This window comes from Schistocerca gregaria, chromosome 2, assembly GCF_023897955.1.
Source record: "Schistocerca gregaria isolate iqSchGreg1 chromosome 2, iqSchGreg1.2, whole genome shotgun sequence".
NCBI lineage: Eukaryota > Metazoa > Arthropoda > Insecta > Orthoptera > Acrididae > Schistocerca > Schistocerca gregaria.
In genome coordinates, this window is record NC_064921.1 from 535825694 (window position 1) to 535845099 (window position 19406).

Consider the following 19406-nt stretch of genomic DNA (forward strand, 5'->3'; position numbering starts at 1 on the left):
GGTTTTAGCACAATTTGTGAAAAAAAATTATTTGAAAAAAAACAAAACGTTTACAACTTTTCAAAATACTCTCCATTAGCATGTATACATTTTCCATTCTCTGAAACCACTTAGAAAATGTCAGTCCAAGCTTCTTTTGGTATGTCACTTAGTGCCTGCAAAGACCTCTACATCTGATTAAAACTGCTGCCCTAGTCTTAGGGAACAGAAGTAGTCGCAGGGGGCCAGGGCAGGTGAATAGGGGGATGGGGTAACACTCGCACTTTTTCCTTCTCCAGAAAGTCCTTCGTTCTGGCAGCCCTGTGTGCAGATGCATTGTCGTGATGCAGCAGAAGGTGCTCACTCTTGGACTTTGGATGCTGTGACTTCAATGTCGCGATGACTTTTGGAAAACAATCGTTCACGTACCATTCAGCATTGACTGTACGACATGTGTCCAAGGTTACAGAGGTGAGGTGCCCAATCTTTGTGAAAAAAGTTGCCACCATATTTTTTCCAGAGCTCCGACTTCGTCGAACTTTTGTGGGTGGTGGTTCCTCCCCTGGAAAGCACCACACTGAAGACTATCCCTTCGTTTAAGGGTCATAATGGTAGACCCACGTTTCATCACCTGTGACTATATTGCAGGTGTCTTGGGACTTTTTCGAGTATGAAACGACACCAGTACACTCTCGCCTCCTTTTGGCTTTCTGTCGGGGAATGTTGCACCCAACGGGCACATCTCTTAGTAAGGCCTAAGTGACTATGAACGATGGTGTATGCTGCTATTGATCCAATATTTAGGGTCTCTTCAATGTCAAAAAATGTAAGATGTGGATCTTCTTTGATCCTTTTCCTCACAGCATTAATGGTTGCAGGAGTCACAGCTGTTGCTGACCGACCGGGACGAGGTTCATCTTCAATTGACTGGCGACCCCTCGAAAACTCGCGAAACCAATTTCCAATTGTGGCCCTAGAACGGAAAGCTTCACCAAAAACACGCAGCAAGGAAGAATGGCATTTTTCGGCACTTAAACCCTTTTTATAATCGTAAAAAAATAATGGCGAGAAAGTCGCGGTGCGACAGCTCTATCCTGCACCGTCTCGGACTCAGCACTGCCTGTGCTTTCTTACCGCGCTGTGGGCGGATCACCGCTAGCCAGGGGCTGCGCGCGCATGTCCCATGGACGAAAAACATCGCTCTTTCGTATATATATATATATATATATATATATATATATACACCAGTTCTACAAATATTTCATCATACACTCACAAGTATATACACGACTATATACCAAGATCATTAAAAACTACAAACTTACTTCCAAACCATCAGTCATCTAGAAAACATATGTGAGCAAAATCATGGGTAACAGCTATTACATACACTCCTGGAAATTGAAATAAGAACACCGTGAATTCATTGTCCCAGGAAGGGGAAACTTTGACACATTCCTGGGGTCAGATACATCACATGAGCACACTGACAGAACCACAGGCACATAGACACAGGCAACAGAGCATTCACAATGTCGGCACTAGTACAGTATATATCCACCTTTCGCAGCAATGCAGGCTGCTATTCTCCCATGGAGACGATCGTAGAGATGCTGGATGTAGTCCTGTGGAACGGCTTGCCATGCCATTTCCACCTGGCGCCTCAGTTGGACCAGCGTTCGTGCTGGACGTGCAGACCGCGTGAGACGACGCTTCATCCAGTCCCAAACATGCTCAATGGGGAACAGATCCGGAGATCTTGCTGGCCAGAGTAGTTGACTTACACATTCAAGAGCACGTTGGGTGGCACGGGATACATGCGGACGTGCATTGTCCTGTTGGAACAGCAAGTTCCCTTGCCGGTCTAGGAATGGTAGAACGATGGGTTCGATGACGGTTTGGATGTACCGTGCACTATTCAGTGTCCCCTCGACGATCACCGGAGGTGTACGGCCAGTATAGGAGATCGCTCCCCACACCATGATGCCGGGTATTGGCCCTGTGTGCCTCGGTCGTATGCAGTCCTGATTGTGGCGCTCACCTGCACGGCGCCAAACACGCATACGACCATCATTGGCACCAAGGCAGAAGCGACTCTCATCGCTGAAGACGACACGTCTCCATTCGTCCCTTCATTCACGCCTGTCGCGACACCGTTGGAGGCGGCCTGCACGATGTTGGGGCGTGAGCGGAAGACGGCCTAACGGTGTGCAGGACCGTAGCCCAACTTCATGGAGACGGTTGCGAATGGTCCTCGCCGATACCCCAGGAGCAACAGTGTCCCTAATTTGCTGGGAAGTGGCGGTGCGGTCCCCTACGGCACTGCGTAGGATCCTATGGTCTTGGCGTGCATCCGTGCGTCGCTGCGGTCCGGTTCCAGGTAGACGGGCACGTGCACCTTCCGCCGACCACTGGCGACAACATCGATGTACTGTGGAGACCTCACGCCCCACGTATTGAGCAATTCGGCGGTACGTCCACCCGCCCTCCCGCATGCCCACTATACGCCCTCGTTCAAAGTCCGTCAACTGCACATACGGTTCACGTCCACGCTGTCGTGGCATGCTACCAGTGTTAAAGACTGCGATGGAGCTCCGTATGCCACGGCAAACTGGCTGACGCTGACGGCGGCGGTGCAGAAATGCTGCGCAGCTAGCGCCATTCGACGGCCAACACCGCGGTTCCTGGTGTGTCCGCTGTGCCGTGCGTGTGATCATTGCTTGTACAGCCCTCTCGCAGTGTCCGGAGCAAGTATGGTGGGTCTGACACACCGGTGTCAATGTGTTCTTTTTTCCATTTCCAGGAGTGTATAATAATTACCCCAAGCTGTTCTACCCGCCTTCCAGAGCACATGCTCTATGCAGATAAGTTAAGTTGCCTATTTTGTGTACCTGCTCATGTTTCTGTGCATCACTGCCAACATATCTAGCTTCGTGATCAACAGTTTACTGTCTTTCAGATGGCTTTGGCATTAGGTTCTAAAGAAGCTAGCCAGTCTTGAGTTCCCTGCACATTAAATATGTTGTGAATATTTTTGGCTTGCATAGTTGAAACTGAATTTTTATATCTCAATGGCTTATCCATTGCCACATCACTCATTGTTCTGTTTGATTTCTGGAATTAATTAAAGAGCAACGAGAACATGGCCATTCAGAAGTCTTTCTACTGCAGTGAACAATCTTTGTTCATCGGTAATGAGTGCTTCAACCAGTAAAACACTGAATCATATAGATCAGATGTTGATTCGGAGACATGCTCAACAAATGTACATTTGAGCTTTCTTCTAAAGTAGGATTCTCTCTCCCCTTTTCGTAATATTGTCGTTAAACAACAAAAATGTATTATTAATAATATTCTTATATTTATGTTGAAATAATGTTTCATTATGTTCTTCATTTTAGGGGGCTCTTGAAGATTTAACTGAGAGCTAAGCATGTAAATTGAATCTTCACTGAATTCAAACAACTGTTCTAGATATTCCAGAAAATAGTATAGTAAGATAGTATAGACTTGCTTCTCAGACAAATTTTGCGTGCTCATATTGCGGACATTTTTTTCAGCTCTTGAAATACTTTGGCTACGAAGAAATTATTTCTTTGCCTATTAATTTCTGTACGCAACTTCAGGAATACAGAATATATTTTAGCTATCTGGATATAATCACATTCCACATCTTCTATGGTTGTATTAAATAAATGCTAACATTGTGGTGAATATAAATCTCTGGGAGTGTTACTTCATCGTCCACTTCACGGGCTACGAACGTTCAAATAAGTTTGGCAGTATTATCTTCACCCTGGCTTATAAAATAGTATTTCAACAATGGCCAGTTTTCGAGCTGCCGATGTGTACAGTGTGAAGTACTCTGACTGTAGGAAGTCAGTTCTAAGCTCACTCGCCTTCTTTGCGCTTGAAGAAAACCTTAACCAATAACAATTCAACATTGTATGACAGTTTTAGCCCATACATCGCAGTATCGTGAAATAGACGCATGTGACAACGTCCTGCAATAAGATGTGGTACGTCAAACATTTTTTTCAACTCCACGAAGACAGGTTGATTTTTCCCATAATTGACGGAACCCCTCACCATAAGCAACTAGTTGCGATCCTGAAAGACCAGTTTAACGATGCACTCTTTCAGCATCTTGGCTATAGATGATGATTATTCATCTGCGTCTTTGTAAAAATCAATAACAACTAAAGTAGTTCTCATTTCTTGGTCGAAGTACCGTATAATTTCATAATTTCCTCTGTTTGAAGCATCACATGCAACTGAGGATGGAGCTGTACCAACATTTTGCAGAATTTGTTGCAGAGAACATGGAGCCATATATTCGCTACTTTAGCTTCAGCTTTAGTCCGTCTACAGTGAGTTTTGGATGATACTTCGAATCTGAAAACAAGTGAGCTAGGAGAGCATTTCCACAGTCTTGTGAAAGGTGACGGTGATGATGTTTTACTCCATTATATGTTAATATTAGTTCCGTTGTTGACACTTCATCTTTCTGACTAGTTCCCGCTGGCACTAAATACCTTTGAACAGTGGAGTTTTTTTTAACACACTCCGCACCTTATCAATATGATACTTGATACTGGCATGATGATTTACCGCCTTCACTGGGTCGTATTTCACTGTAAAACTTACACTACATGTTTTACAGTACCCGGTACATTCATCTTGTTTCGAAAGCCACCACGAGAAGTCTGTTTCTTGTAGCCATTTGCCATTGAAATGCCACTCACGGCGCTGTTTTTTAAACTGCTGCATTTGAGACGCGCACTATAATACGATGTTGCCGTTCTTAAACAGTTCAATTTTAAATAAAACGCATGCCGTGTGCGGTTCACCTAATTCAGCCACGACAAAATACTTCACTACATCAATCAGGCGCGCGCAACAGTGGGTACACTTGGCGCGTTCATTTGCTCGACAGCGATATTTCTTTTAAAATTAGTAGATCTTTATTGCAAGCACCGATAGTAAATTGAAAATGCGACATTGTCACTGCTCGTTTTGTTTGTTGTTTTTTGCCACTACATAACTGTGCAAAAAAGAAAAAACCTCTCATATTGTAACTCTGCTTTATTGTCCACGTGGAAGTGAGGAAGTTGACATGCAGCTGTCATAAGAAAATACTAACTATGATCGGCCTGTCTTTCCTAGTTCGCGCGTACTGGATCTGTCTTAAAATGACTTCATAATGGACACCGGCGGTGTAATAAAAATGCGAAGCCTCTTTGACAGGGCTTGTTCAATTGGAATTCTAAGCGACAAATCCGCAATGCTCCCAAATTGTGACACAACCTGATACAAAAATATTGAAACCAAAGAACAGTCAAACCGAAAAGTTTAACTGACCCCATTTTCATTATTTGGCTTTTGTAAAAAAAATTAAAAAATGAAATTAATAAATATGAATTTAATCTAATTTAATGGAGCCCGACAACCTGACTTTTGACGTCCGGTCGGGACGTTCGACTGGAATGCCCAGTCTAAAACCGGACAGTTGGTAACCCTACACTTACAACAGATTGGGTCAGGAAAAGAAGTGGTTCTAAGTTCATCATCGCATTTGCCTATACTCTTGATTTATTGTTGCGTTGTTGCATGTAGAAACAGCATACACTGGAAAATGTTGGTTCAATATGTTCTCCATCGACGTCGTAGCCAGCTAGTTCCTGATTCGGTTTTCAAACTAGAAATGAAATAACGGACATTGTCATCTAGCGCAAACATTTCTGCTGCGATCTACATTAAGTGAGGTTTTTGGGAGGAGGCATTTGAGAAATGCAGGACCAAAATCCGAATAGTAGCTGTGATGATACACGCCAGTAACAAAGTCTGCAGTTGCCGTTCTGATGTGGTTTCTTCCCCAGTATGTGATGTATGACCATGACACCTGTCATTTCTGTTAATTATGCTTTATTACCTCTAATTGATCAGTTTAAGGGAAGAAAGATGATGTCATTAGAGATGGAGCATAAGCTTGGGCTGGGGAAGGAAACTGATCGTGTCCTTTTTACGAACCATCTCAACATTTGCTTTAAGTAATTTATGGAAATAATAGAAAACCTGTATTGGATGGTTAGTCGGAGGTTTGAACCGCCTCCTCTCCGTACGTGCCGCCAGGATCTTGGGACTGCGTCACCTCGCTCGGTCTGTTCGCTGTCATGCTATTAGGGTGGCGCGTTCCACACTGGGTACCACCTCCATGGGGATAACAAAACTTGATAGGTTCTGTGGCACAAGTCGTCGAAATATTTTATACGTCGTCGTTTCACTCCTCACAAGGGGCTGGGCCTGACCCGATGTAACACGCATTTTACCGCTAAAACTGAAAATGAACAACACAGTGTATTTTCTTTTACTGTTTGTATACTATTTGGAACAGTGAGATCAGAGTAACTGTTGGCATTAAACTGCAGTCTATGCTCCTGGCTTGAAACGAATGTTGACATTTTTATATTAACGTGCGGGATCGTATGCGAGTGAGTGTTTTCGTCTGCAAGATGTAGCTTACAGAAGATCGAATAAAGTATTTATACATTTTTATGTAAATAAGAGGAATTATTTATATTTTACGTATATCATTTTTACTTCTATTAGTCGAAGGAAGTTGACAAGGAGTTTCTTTTTTCTTGATGCAAGATGCCGGAAAATCCTCGGCGAATTACTTTGATGACGACGACGACGAATCAGGGAGGTATTTCTCTGAGCTTAAACATAAGGTTTAAAAACATAATAAGGTTTAAACAAAGTAAATACGATAGCCTACTTATTCAGATTCTAGTGCCCCTTACAGTGTTCAAACGATGACTGAATAATGATTATTTTTTTATGTGATTTGAACAGTAAAACCAAGAATCAGCCATTTAGCCAAAGGAGCCCTGCTAAAAAAAAAAAAAGCAGGATTTTATCACACGTTTCCTGGATCAGCGTTGACCAAGTGCTCAGATGTGCAAAAGCAGGACCCTCCCATAATTATTCAACCACAAAACCAGAAATGTTTCCTTGCAGAGCTCCCAATATGATATAGTGTAACATTTTTTAAGACTTTAAAAATGTAAGAAAATTCAACGTGGGTTCATTATTTAATACAAGTGTGACGTCAAATAGTGCTGTCACTTGGTATCTACAAATTAGTGACTATGAAATGAAGGAATCCACCAACTTTTTGCTGTTCGTGAGTTTCTGACCTTCGTAGGAAAAAAAGTACACGAAAACATTTTCTCCCACAGAATATATGACAGTTGATGAGTAAACAAATCCATATCGGCAGCGTTGCTCGTTCAAACAGTATTTGCCTTAAAATTCGAATTAAGGGATTGCTATAGTAGTACATAGATTTTTCTATTTGCACACATTTAAGGTGAATGCAGGAATGCATTGATGCTTTAGTAGTACATCGATTTTTCTATTTGCACACATTTGAGGTGAATGCAGGAATGCAGTTTTTTTTTTCAAGCAGTCTAATCGTCTTTTAATTGTTCTTAAACTTATTGTTCTTCACATAAGACTCTGGACAAGCATAACCATTTATAGATGGCATATCAGTGTACCACTTGCCAGAACCTTGACGGACTTGAAGCTGACTTTATTGTGAGTATTACCTAAAAAAACCGTGACATTCCTGCTGAGATCCTGCCCAATAAACACCGACATGTTGAGTTCAAGTTTGCTTAGTTCTTCACTGTTTAGTTCTAATGTAAGCAATACAAGGTGATGACAACGTACACGAAGACAAAAGTACCTGCAAGAAAATACTACTTTCTACGGCTGCCCTAATGATTGGCTACGAGCGAAGATATCTGCAGCAAGTATAGTAACGTGCACAAAACAAATACATGGCCTCTTGCTGTGTTCTAATTTTCAGCAGCAGTAGGTTGAGCAACACTGCAGAAAATGAAAAGACGTCACGTCTGCCGGAGCACAAACGTTAACTAGCACTCAACACAAATCGCTACTTGTAAGCGAAGTATGTGTAAAATGCTTCCCTGCGCTGTATGCACAACATTTTTGGCGATCGGAAGTATTTCATCGTTGCAAAACGTTTTGTACTGTAATTCTGAGATACTTTGTACTAAGTTAGATTTCCTTTATTTTGCGCGAAATAATTTCAATGTCATTAAGTGCTGAGAAGTAAATGCTCTTTGTACTTAAGGATTTAATAGTATTGCGTTAAAAATGTGCGGTTGTTCTTATTGACTAAGGTAAATAAATTTTCAGATAAAATTTATTACTTACAAACACGAAACGACATCGTCCAATTAGGACTCAGAAAAGAAAAAGCAGAGCGCCAAAATTTTGGAAGATCAATCGCTGGTCAAGGCTGAAATTTGTTAAACCTTTTACATCAGCATCAAGAATTCAAAAGGCACCAGACCAAATTGACATGGAAGATGATGTCATAAAATTATCTCAATCTTAGAGTGAATTTGTGTATAAAGAAAAAACTGACAGAAGTACGAAATTGAAGAAGCAGTTAGAATATTTATGAACAATCTGAAGAGCAAACAGGAAATGTGGAAACAGTCCGAAAGTTTACAACCATGAAACCTCAGAGAAACGTCAAGCTTGTTTTGGAAAGGATTCAGATCCTACCGTGTTAGAGGAGACCTGGCTATTCGCGCCACACCGTGTTATCCCGCCACCTCACATAATATAACGCATGTCTTTGGAGCGAGATCCCCGTGACAGGTGCTGAAACGTATCGGGTAACCCCCAAAATGCTGTCAATTGCTTTCATGATTGTGTGAGAAGTGGTTTAATTTTTGACTTTCAGACTGTTGAGATATATAAATTTTACTCAGAAAATACAAACTTAACGTTAGTATATGCTTATGGTGTATTTATTTAGGCACATTTCAAAGACATTCGCTTCGTGTTTTCTGTCCCCTTTTCGATATAGGTTACGTATGTCCGCCGTGTTAGCAAGTCGGTAATGACGACACCATATGATGGGGCTATGCTACTATCTTACAAAGGTTGCAGTATTACCCCACGTTGATGCATCAGTGTGTTTATGCCATTTTCATACAATTTCACATGCCTTGTGTTCCAATAAGAACTACAAAGAAGGCACAATGCATCCAAGACGAGCAACAGGCTGCCATCCAACAGGTTGCTGAGGGGAAGATCACTTAAAAGGGTTGAATTGGCATTTATACCTTGGTCTAGGTCTGTACTTAGGTCTACGCTTTGAAATAGACAGAAATACACTCCTGGAAATGGAAAAAAGAACACATTGACACCGGTGTGTCAGACCCACCATACTTGCTCAGGACACTGCGAGAGGGCTGTACAAGCAATGATCACACGCACGGCACAGCGGACACACCAGGAACCGCGGTGTTGGCCGTCGAACGGCGCTAGCTGCGCAGCATTTCTGCACCGCCGCCGTCAGTGTCAGCCAGTTTGCCGTGGCATACGGAGCTCCATCGCAGTCTTTAACACTGGTAGCATGCCGCGACAGCGTGGACGTGAACCGTATGTGCAGTTGACGGACTTTGAGCGAGGGCGTATAGTAGGCATGCGGGAGGCCGGATGGACGTACCGCCGAATTGCTAAACACGTGGGGCGTGAAGTCTCCACAGTACATCGATGTCGTCGCCAGTGGTCGGCGGAAGGTGCACGTGCCCGTCTACCTGGGACCGGACCGCACCGACGCACGGATGCACGCTAAGACCGTAGGATCCTACGCAGTGCCGTAGGGGACCGCACCGCCACTTCCCAGCAATTTAGGGACACTGTTGCTCCTGGGGTATCGGCGAGGACCATTCGCAACCGTCTCCGTGAAGCTGGGCTACGGTCCCGCACACTGTTAGGCCGTCTTCCGCTCACGCCCCAACATCGTGCAGCCCGCCTCCAGTGGTGTCGCGACAGGCGTGAATGGAGGGACGAATGGAGACGTGTCGCCTTCAGCGATGAGAGTCGCTTCTGCCTTGGTGCCAATGATGGTCGTATGCGTGTTTGGCGCCGTGCAGGTGAGCGCCACAGTCAGGACTGCATACGACCGAGGCACACAGGGCCAACACCCGGCATCATGGTGTGGGGAGCGATCTCCTACACTGGCCATACACCTCTGGTGATCGTCGAGGGGACACTGAATAGTGCACGGTACATCCAAACCGTCATCGAACCCATCTTTCTACCATTCCTAGACCGGCATGGGAACTTGCTGTTCCAACAGGACAATGCACGTCCGCATGTATCCCGTGCCACCCAACGTGCTCTTGAATGTGTAAGTCAACTACCCTGGCCAGCAAGATCTCCGGATCTGTCCCCCATTGAGCATGTTTGGGACTGGATGAAGCGTCGTCTCACGCGGTCTGCACGTCAGGCACGAACGCTGGTCCAACTGAGGCGCCAGGTGGAAATGGCATGGCAAGCCGTTCCACAGGACTACATCCAGCATCTCTACGATCGTCTCCATGGGAGAATAGCAGCCTGCAATGCTGCGAAAGGTGGATATACACTGTACTAGTGCCGACATTGTGAATGCTCTGTTGCCTGTGTTTATGTGCCTGTGGTTCTGTCAGTGTGATCATGTGATGTATCTGACCCCAGGAATTTGTCAATAAAGTTTCCCCTTCCTGGGACAATGAATTCACGGTGTTCTTATTTCAATTTCCAGAAGTGTATATATTAAAAAAACGTCGAACCCCAATATGGGTAGACGTCCAGTTTTTAACAAGTAACAGGAAGCTTTCATTGGTCTAGCAAACCTTTTTTTGTGGAATTACTATTGCAGATTTGAGACGATTGGCAGAGGAGCTTCAAATGAAGCATAGCTACAATCGAGATAGTAAAATGGTCGGGGAAGATTGGATGTCAGGTTTTCAAACTGTCTGCAACAAGTATTAGCTGAGTGAGTGGGTACAACGAAAAGGAGGTTGAACTATTTTACAAAAATCTAAATTCAATTATGGATGAATGTAAATTTGAGCCATCCAGAATATTCAACATGTACAAGACTGGTATTTCTTCAGTGCAGAACCTGTGTCATATTTTAGGGCCTAAATTTCAAAAACAAGTAGGACCAGCTGGGAAAGAGAACACTATATTACAGCTGTGTGCTCTATAAGCGCTTCTGGACAGTATGTCCCGCCAACGTTCACTTTTCCCAGAAAAATGACTCCATTACTCGAGAGAGGAAGACCAGCAGGCGCCCTTTACAAATGCTCACACAATGAAGACCTTTTCCTTAATTGGCACTAAGTCATTGACAGAGGAGCCAATTCTGTTCTTACTCGATAAGCACGGAAGTCACATACCCCTGGATTCGTTTGAGTTTTGTTGGCAAAGCCATATTTATATGTTATCAATTCCTCTGCGTACATCCCACAAAGCTAGCCGCGGTGGCAGAGCGTTTCTAGGCGCTCAGTCCGGAACCGCGTGACTGCTACGGTCGCAAGTTCGAATCCTGCCTCGGGCATGGATGTGTGTGATGTCCTTAGATTAGTTAGGTTTAAGTAGTTCTAAGTTTCTAGGGAACTGATGACCTCAGATGTTAAGTCCCATAGTGCTCAGAGCCTTTTGAACATCCCACAAAATACAACATATTTCGGTCCACTGAAAATTGCTTTCAAAAAGAAATGTGACGAATTCATGAGATAAAATTTATACAGAAAGATGAGACTATATGACATTGCTAACATCTTCAGTGTTGTGCATATGAATGTGGCAACAATTGAGAAAGGTGTTTTGAGTTTGAAAGCACTGGAATATCCTCAGTATATGCAGCAAAGTTTAAAGAAGACTTCACACCATCTCAGTCTGTATTCCCTTTCGTGATGGATGACCAGGAAGATGAAGAGGCCAACCATTCTAAAACTAACTACGAATCTGTAGAGCTTCGTCCAAACCTAAGCAGGCCGAAATCACAACAGAGAACCTACCCTCAAGAGAGACAGAACATCCGTTTGGAAGCTGAAGGGCTTTGTGTGTTCACATTTGGTGGTTTGCTTGGAGTGCTTGGGTGCTCTGGAATGTCATCAGGAAGTAAAGCTGGGAAAATGTTTTTAAGATGTTGGGTAAGCTATCACCAGTTCCCGAAGTAGCAGTGGTTTATGTTAAGGAAGATGCAAAGCGAAAAAGTCACTGTGCTATTCTAACGTTCACCCCTATGAATTTAGTTCTTGGAGACAGCGAATGTAAAAGAAAGAACAAAATTATCAGGAAAGAATTGCCTCCAATAAAGCAGTAACAAACCTTTTGGAAGGAAACATAAGAACTATGAAAAATAGGTGTTCTATTAAAAAGAAGAATGTCTCATCCAAGGAAACCAAAGCACTATCTTCCTGATGTAGAATTAAATTTGAGCAATTGTCAAGTGAAGACAACATGGATTTCGATGAAAAAACCTTATGAAGTGAAGATGAAACGATGTTTTTGACATAAGATTAGATAATCTTGAGCTGTGCCTAGTTTATGGAGAGTACAGCTTCAACGAGCTTTGCTTCACATGTAAACAGTGTGGACTATGGGCACACTCCGAGTCTAGTGATGATGATTCTCCAGACAATTACATTTGTGACTTTTTTCAGGCACTTTAAAACTTAACTTTAATCTATTTCATATCTATTAACGGTTGTAAACATTAACTGAATAGAAATATTATACCATTATTTAATAAATTTTTCATTAAATTATTTGATTTATTGAATTTTCCATTATGTTCTTAGCTTTACAGCAGATAGTATAATTATCCCATGGGTATACCGGAATTACCCGGGTATCTGAGAAAACCCCACCACTGAGCAGACATTTAATTTAAAATTTTTAAAATATGGTTAGAGTGAAGGTAGAAGAAACAAAGATTTTTGTGGATAACCAAATAATTGTAGAGCCATATTATATTATGTTTATGTAATTATAATCAATTTTTATGTAAAAGTGCGTTCTGGTATCTCCTACCCAGATCCATCTGCGACAGAAAAAAGGAAACGCAGAAATATTTTAAAAAGACTGCTAGACGTTACTATGCCTTTGGCTGAACAATATCGTCTGTTCCGTAGCTCCAGAGAACATTTCTGGCAGAAATTAAAGAAATTTTCTGCAGCTTATTAGACTATTATTTAAATATGGCGCTGTAGAGGAAGGTGGAGTAAAGTGAGCACTGTAAGTGAAACTGAATTTTCATGAAATCATAGCTATTAACTGAAGCTTGTGGTATATACATCTCAGATCTACATACTATAAGATATTACACCAAGTATTTATAGCTAAGGTAAGAATATATATTATAGGATGTACTGTATAAACGTTTTTCTGAATGCAAGTTCTACACCTGCTGTGATTGGTGTTGAGTCGTTAGCTCCGCTGATTTTTTTTCTGTTCAGGAAGTCCTTCCATTAGCCAACTTAAAAACTGTAGAAGATCTCTCTATGAACTACACCAGTATTCTTGTTTCTGCTTTTCGTGAAAGCGGTTTTTTTTTGTTTTTACTTTTTGAATCTGGAAATTCCAGTTACCAGTAACTTTCACTGAGCCTTCTGCATGTTTTTTCCAATCTTGAACAGGACATTCATTTTGTCCTAGGTGTACTACTGTTGCAAATGTATGAATGTGCTTAACGTAGTGGTTTTTAATTGTACTCAACTTGAGAAGTTGTCTTTCAATGTTACCAAAACCCAGTCAAGTGGAATGACCCACTATTGGGAACCACAGTTCTATTTCTACTAGACTGTCAGGAGCTTCGAGAAGAAACAAGTTACATAAAAAGCTGATCATCATCCTGTTTTTATTCTTACCCCCACATCCGTCGGAAAATACCCGAACTGTTTTCAGGTGAGTTAGTCGTTTGTGAACCATCTACTCTATTTGATTCGATCCTTTGGCATATTCATGTTCCAACCAAATGAATGAAAACACAGTGTCGGTATTGTGGGGGACTCCAAGGAGCTCTGACGGACTGTAAAATTGTAAAGGTACATTTGACGGGGATAATAGGGTGCTTGGTCTGGCACCTTCGATAGTACTAGATTCTTTTGTTAGTCATAGTTGAGAGTTATTTCATCCTCGTTATTTTCTTTAGTTTTGTGCAGAACACACCAACAACCATTTTGTGATTTTGAGCTTGGTTTTCTGGCTCTCCTTGTCCGGCACTTCGTTTTTCCGCTTCAATACGATTTTCCAGCGATGAGCATGGCGAGTAGATATCTACAATGGGGCACCGAAGCCAATATTGAAATCGTGGGGAAAAAATGCTCCTGTAGTAATCGTTTTTGACTACATTTGCAGGAGTCTCTTCACAATGTATGGTTCACATCTTCGTTATGTTCAGTTCACTACTTAAATAGACTCTTTGGGTGTTGGTTCCTCGCGAGTAGCGAAGTTCTGAGGGGATGGCCTACTTAATATGATTTTTCACACACAATTTTTTTCTCGCTTCATGCAAAAGTGTTCTTCTGTCGCTTCCTCTCGCCGGGACAACGCTGTAACCCTATCTTTGTAAGTATGTAAAATTGATAAAAAACAGCTTTTCAAAGAGCAACGGTTTCGACCTCTTCGCTGCTTTTTTTCGGTAAAGAAAAATGAGTCGAGATTTTTTTTTCCTTCGTCCTCGCCGGATCTTAATTTAGTGAATATGGTAGGGACATGTTGAGCTACGTGGTTTCCCTGCCACTCTCGGGCTCTTTTCTGGTAGGTGAATTTTTCTTACACCTTGCATGGTAAGTTCGTTACATCTTAGTATTCCGAACGGATGTTTACAATCAGGCGTCTTTGGGATGGCCTTGGGTGTGTATGTGAAACAAAGTCCCATGCTCAAGTACGTTGAAGCAATAAAAACGATGACGAGGGGGAGTGGGGGTAGGGGAGCAGACCAAAACATTGATCTTGAAAAGTAGGCAGAAGTCGATACACGCAGGTAAAATAAAAGAAGTAGTAAGCATGACGAACTAAGTTAAAAAAGTCAAGTAGTGTATATAAAAAGGCGTGATTAAGTCACTTGATTGGTAGAAAATTTAGTTTCTTAATGCCAACATCTTCTCCCCCCAACAGTTGCTTAATATCCTCCCCAGTGGACAATTCCTGCGAAGTTCAAACTGGGAGCAGTGTAAAGCAGTGTAAAGCCTAGTTTCCATGACGATACTAGCTTGCATGCAACTGTGCTACCGGCCACTGCGCATGTGCGCCGCGCGTTTGCGCAACTCGTTGGTGAAACTAAACACTTTTGGCGTGTTCCAACTTTGGCGTCACTAGTTGCATGAGTTTTGACGTTATGTGTGTTCGTAGAGTGCAGACAAACTGAAATATGCAGTGAGGAACGGAGAATAATGCCTGATTTTGGGATATCTATGCATTGCATAGGTGTTTGTGGGATTTCAGTGATGCTTATTACAAAAATAAGCAATGTATTGCTGCTCCTGAGACCTTCACGTGCGATCATAACACAGAAAGTTTGACAATATCTGAGCTGCAGAGCAAAATTTATTGAATTAGAAGCACATATACAACTGAATTAAGAAAAATACAAGCAAATTTAATTCTAGCTGTGGAAACACTCTCGTCTACAAGATTAAAAATCCCACTGTTCGAGTTGGTCGACTCTTTTTAAGGGATATTGTTGACAGGAGGGAAGGCTACACAAATCAAGAAGCTGCATTCTTTATTCAATATTCATCTATTTAAAACTTCACAGCAGTGCTCCCGATTCACACAACCATTCACTTTTTAATGCAGCCTGTACTGATGTTAATGTTAATAATTATTACTGTTAATGTTCATAATTATTAGTGTTAATGAAAAAGTGTCATCACCAACTAAATCAGCATCTTATAGCATGCCAAGTGTTCTCGATTGTAATGCACGCAATGTGATATGTAATTTCAGTTGTGGCGAAGTGCTTCATGCATTCAGTATCTTTATTCTTTATCACAAAATTAACTCTATTTAGAAGAAACTTGGACAGGTCTGGTGACATTCTAAGATAATTAAAAGAACTTCTTGGGTCTTCCATTACAAATTATTTCAGCAAGAATGCAGAGCAACCGAGTTGACGTCTTTTCTTCATTCAGTCACGTATCGAAACACCTTTCTTATTTATTTTTTTATGCAGCGATTCCACACTACAAGCTTTAACTCCATCACAACTCGTGCGATGTACAGCTGCCAAAACTTTCATTTCAGACACGACTCAGTAACCCACAAAACGACGAAACTGAAGTGTATACTGGTTTCGCCGTGTCGACAGTCAAATATGAAACCATTTGCGTGCAACTCATTCCATGCAACGAGTGGCGCAACACAATGTCGTCGTGCAAACTATGCTTAAGCGTAGTGCATAGCACAAGTACACGCGATCGCCCGCACTCCTGCGAGATCTGCTGAATTTAATACAAGTTTTCTCCAGTTTTATTACGCACTACACTCTTACTTTTTGCCAGTTTCAATTTTGCAGGAATTGTACATTTAACCGGTCAGACTACGCCATTGTGTAGAGGAGAGCACAGATCGTACCGTGAATTTGTTGAGGTTATGTTACCAATTAGTGTCAATATAGTTTTCACTGCGTAACATTGATTTAAAAATACTTTTTATGTTTTTACCTTTCTGTTTTGGAAACATTTCTCTTCCTCTGAGCAGGACGCCTGTTCCTTTTCTGGGAGCGACGTCGCCCTCGGTCTCGTTCTAGTTAATAGTTGCTACTACGAGGGGTTCGACTTCTTGCGGAATTCGTACTATTTCGATTACTCCCACTTTGTTTGTACCATCTTCTGTATTTTTAAGCGTCCACAAAATCACTCATTTTCTTCAAAACACTCACGCAATTACGTCAACCAACACCCTGCTAAGAAGCTAAACTGTCCTTACCGACGTATATTTCGACAGTGCAGGGGCAGCGTTCGCTACGGCGCAGCCAACCTAAATCTGAATAAGAAAAATATACCGTCTAATCATAACAAACTGCAAGGTAGCTTTGAACATCTAGACTGATAAGTCTGATGTCAGTTGGCATGCTTTGCATCGGGACATGGCAGTGCGACCGCCATTCCTGCTGAACTTGGTGGATTTTGCGGACGTTGGACATTTAGCGGACTTTGCACCGGAAGACAGCGTGCAGTTAGCGGCTTTTGCAACCGAACATAATTTTCTACAGACATTTTCAACGGTTTATAGCGGGTTTTGCACCCTGAAACCTGTTTCATCGTGTAGGCGCTAAAAAAATCTGTACGTCAGTGTGCCCAATTCAAAATCGGCAAAAAATTCATTTAGTGTGTTTTTTCTGGGCTGCTCATTTGCTCTGCTTCATTAATAATCAGTTAAACTATATTATTTATAAAATTTAGTTTTACCTATAATTTTCATTTCCTTATTAATATTATGTTTTGCTTACTTAAACACTTAATAAAAAAACTACCCCCTCTTCCCCGAAAAATTTATTTGATGGTTTTGTTGGCTTGTTGGGAATGTGTCTGGGGATGAGAAGGAGGGGTGAGGGAGGGCGTGACTAGTTAAAAGACCGCACCAGGCGCCAAACTACCTAGCAACGTCACACCACTTGCTATAGGTACGATATTAGGTTTGCATTCGCGGGAGAGGGGCATATTCCGCTCTGGCCAAGCTCACTGTGTTTACCGTGGTTTCCATGTATAGACGAATTTGTAGATGGTTCCGTAAAAAAGGCTTCGGCCAACTACTTACTCGATTCTGTTCTTACTGCACTACAGCTATCGACCTTGCTATCGAACTTGCTATGGACGAAAGATTGATCTTTCACCTTCCTTATTTAACGGCCGAGTGAAATGACACAGTGCTTGAGACAGTGGACTCATGTAGTGGAGAAGAATGTTTCATGTCCCTCATCGAAGGATCTTCTAGAGGTTTTCCACGATTTTCTTAAATCGCTTAAAGAGCATGCTGGAGCGGTTCATGAAACAAGGCCACAGACACGTTCCTTTCTCGTAACTGGTGAGTTCGAAAGAAACTGATGAGGATTAGGCATCCTGTCGACCGTGAGCTGAATAGATGTGGATCCAGTTCGAGCTATTGCCCCGACTCTAACGACAACGACGCTGATAGAACATTGGACACTAACATTCTTTGCTTAATTTAAGCAACGTTTCGAAAAGTGCCTTATTTTACCTTTCGTTAACACGTTACAGGTGCCACTGAACTTTTACGATGTTTCTACGTTGTTCCGTGTATCGCTTTTTTGATGGTTACAATCGTCCGTCGGTTGTGGCTTCTTCCTGTGAACACTGTGTGCGTTCTAAAAAAGATGTTTCTTTTGTGATATCCTGCCAGCGCTACTGTTTTAACGGCTCGTGCGCATGTAATGAGATCTCACTTGATCTTCGGGCGTCTTCAGTTTTATTGCGCTCACAAGCATGGGGTGCTCCGAATTCATTTGTTGGGTGTTGTGGTCTTCAAGGAATTGCTTTGAATCAAGACACATCGTTATCAGATGCTCATTTACTTCTTCTTTACAGCCGATGCCTCAACCCCTCCACCCGAATAGCTCAGAGGCTTGTTGTAAACGCCGACAGCGCGGGCGTTAAGGATTTCTCGGCAGGTAACGACGCTGACTTCATTTCTTTTATGTTCACTTGGTGACCGTTAACAAGGTAGACTACATTCAGTGAACTGCCGTAGTTAACATACCGAAGAAACGGAAAAGTTCCGGTGGAGGTTTATACGGGACTTAGTACAGTGGCAAGATACATTTTTCTGCAAACAAGATAAAGCCGATACTGGAGCAGTATTGGCTGAAGTTTGAACGCCATGTTTAGGGCAGTTTGAATGTTGAATCTCAGTCTTCATTATCTTCAACTGGTTTTTTTTTTTTTTTTTTTTTTTTTTTTTACAGTATGGCCATGTGAGTTAGACTAGTTACTACGAGAAAGTAGATTATATTTTTAAGTATAGTATCACCCCATCGAATGGGTGGAAACAATGTGTAGAGCTTAGCTGCATTGTAACTGAGGAAATCAGAGTAACACGCGCCTGAAAGGCGCAGGAAAACTATCGAAACTCACGCCGCGCTGTGTCGCCTCGGCTGTTACCTTGATTAGGAACTACAAGTCAATGAGTCTGGCCTCAACAAATCTGACGACCAACTTCGTTCCACATTCCCCGGCAGTGGGACAGGGGGAGGGGAGGCGAACGCTCTGTCGTTTACACCAACTGTCGCGAGATTGGTTCGAACACTGTGTGACGTCGTGTTATATGGATCAGGCAAAGTCATGGAGGTATGATACAGGGAGTTGTCAGAGCAAAATCTATTACTCGCACCACGAGATGTCCCCGATCAGAGGGGCAAGGTAAAAGAGCCCCACAAACGAGCGATTTCATTTTTCATAGTAGAATTTCTTTACACCGTGGCCTTCGAAATTCTGTTTGTTTGGTAAACCGCTAGCGAATGACTGTCTCGCCAGCGATATTGCCTGCAATCAGTCGCTCGCTTAGACATAACCATTCGC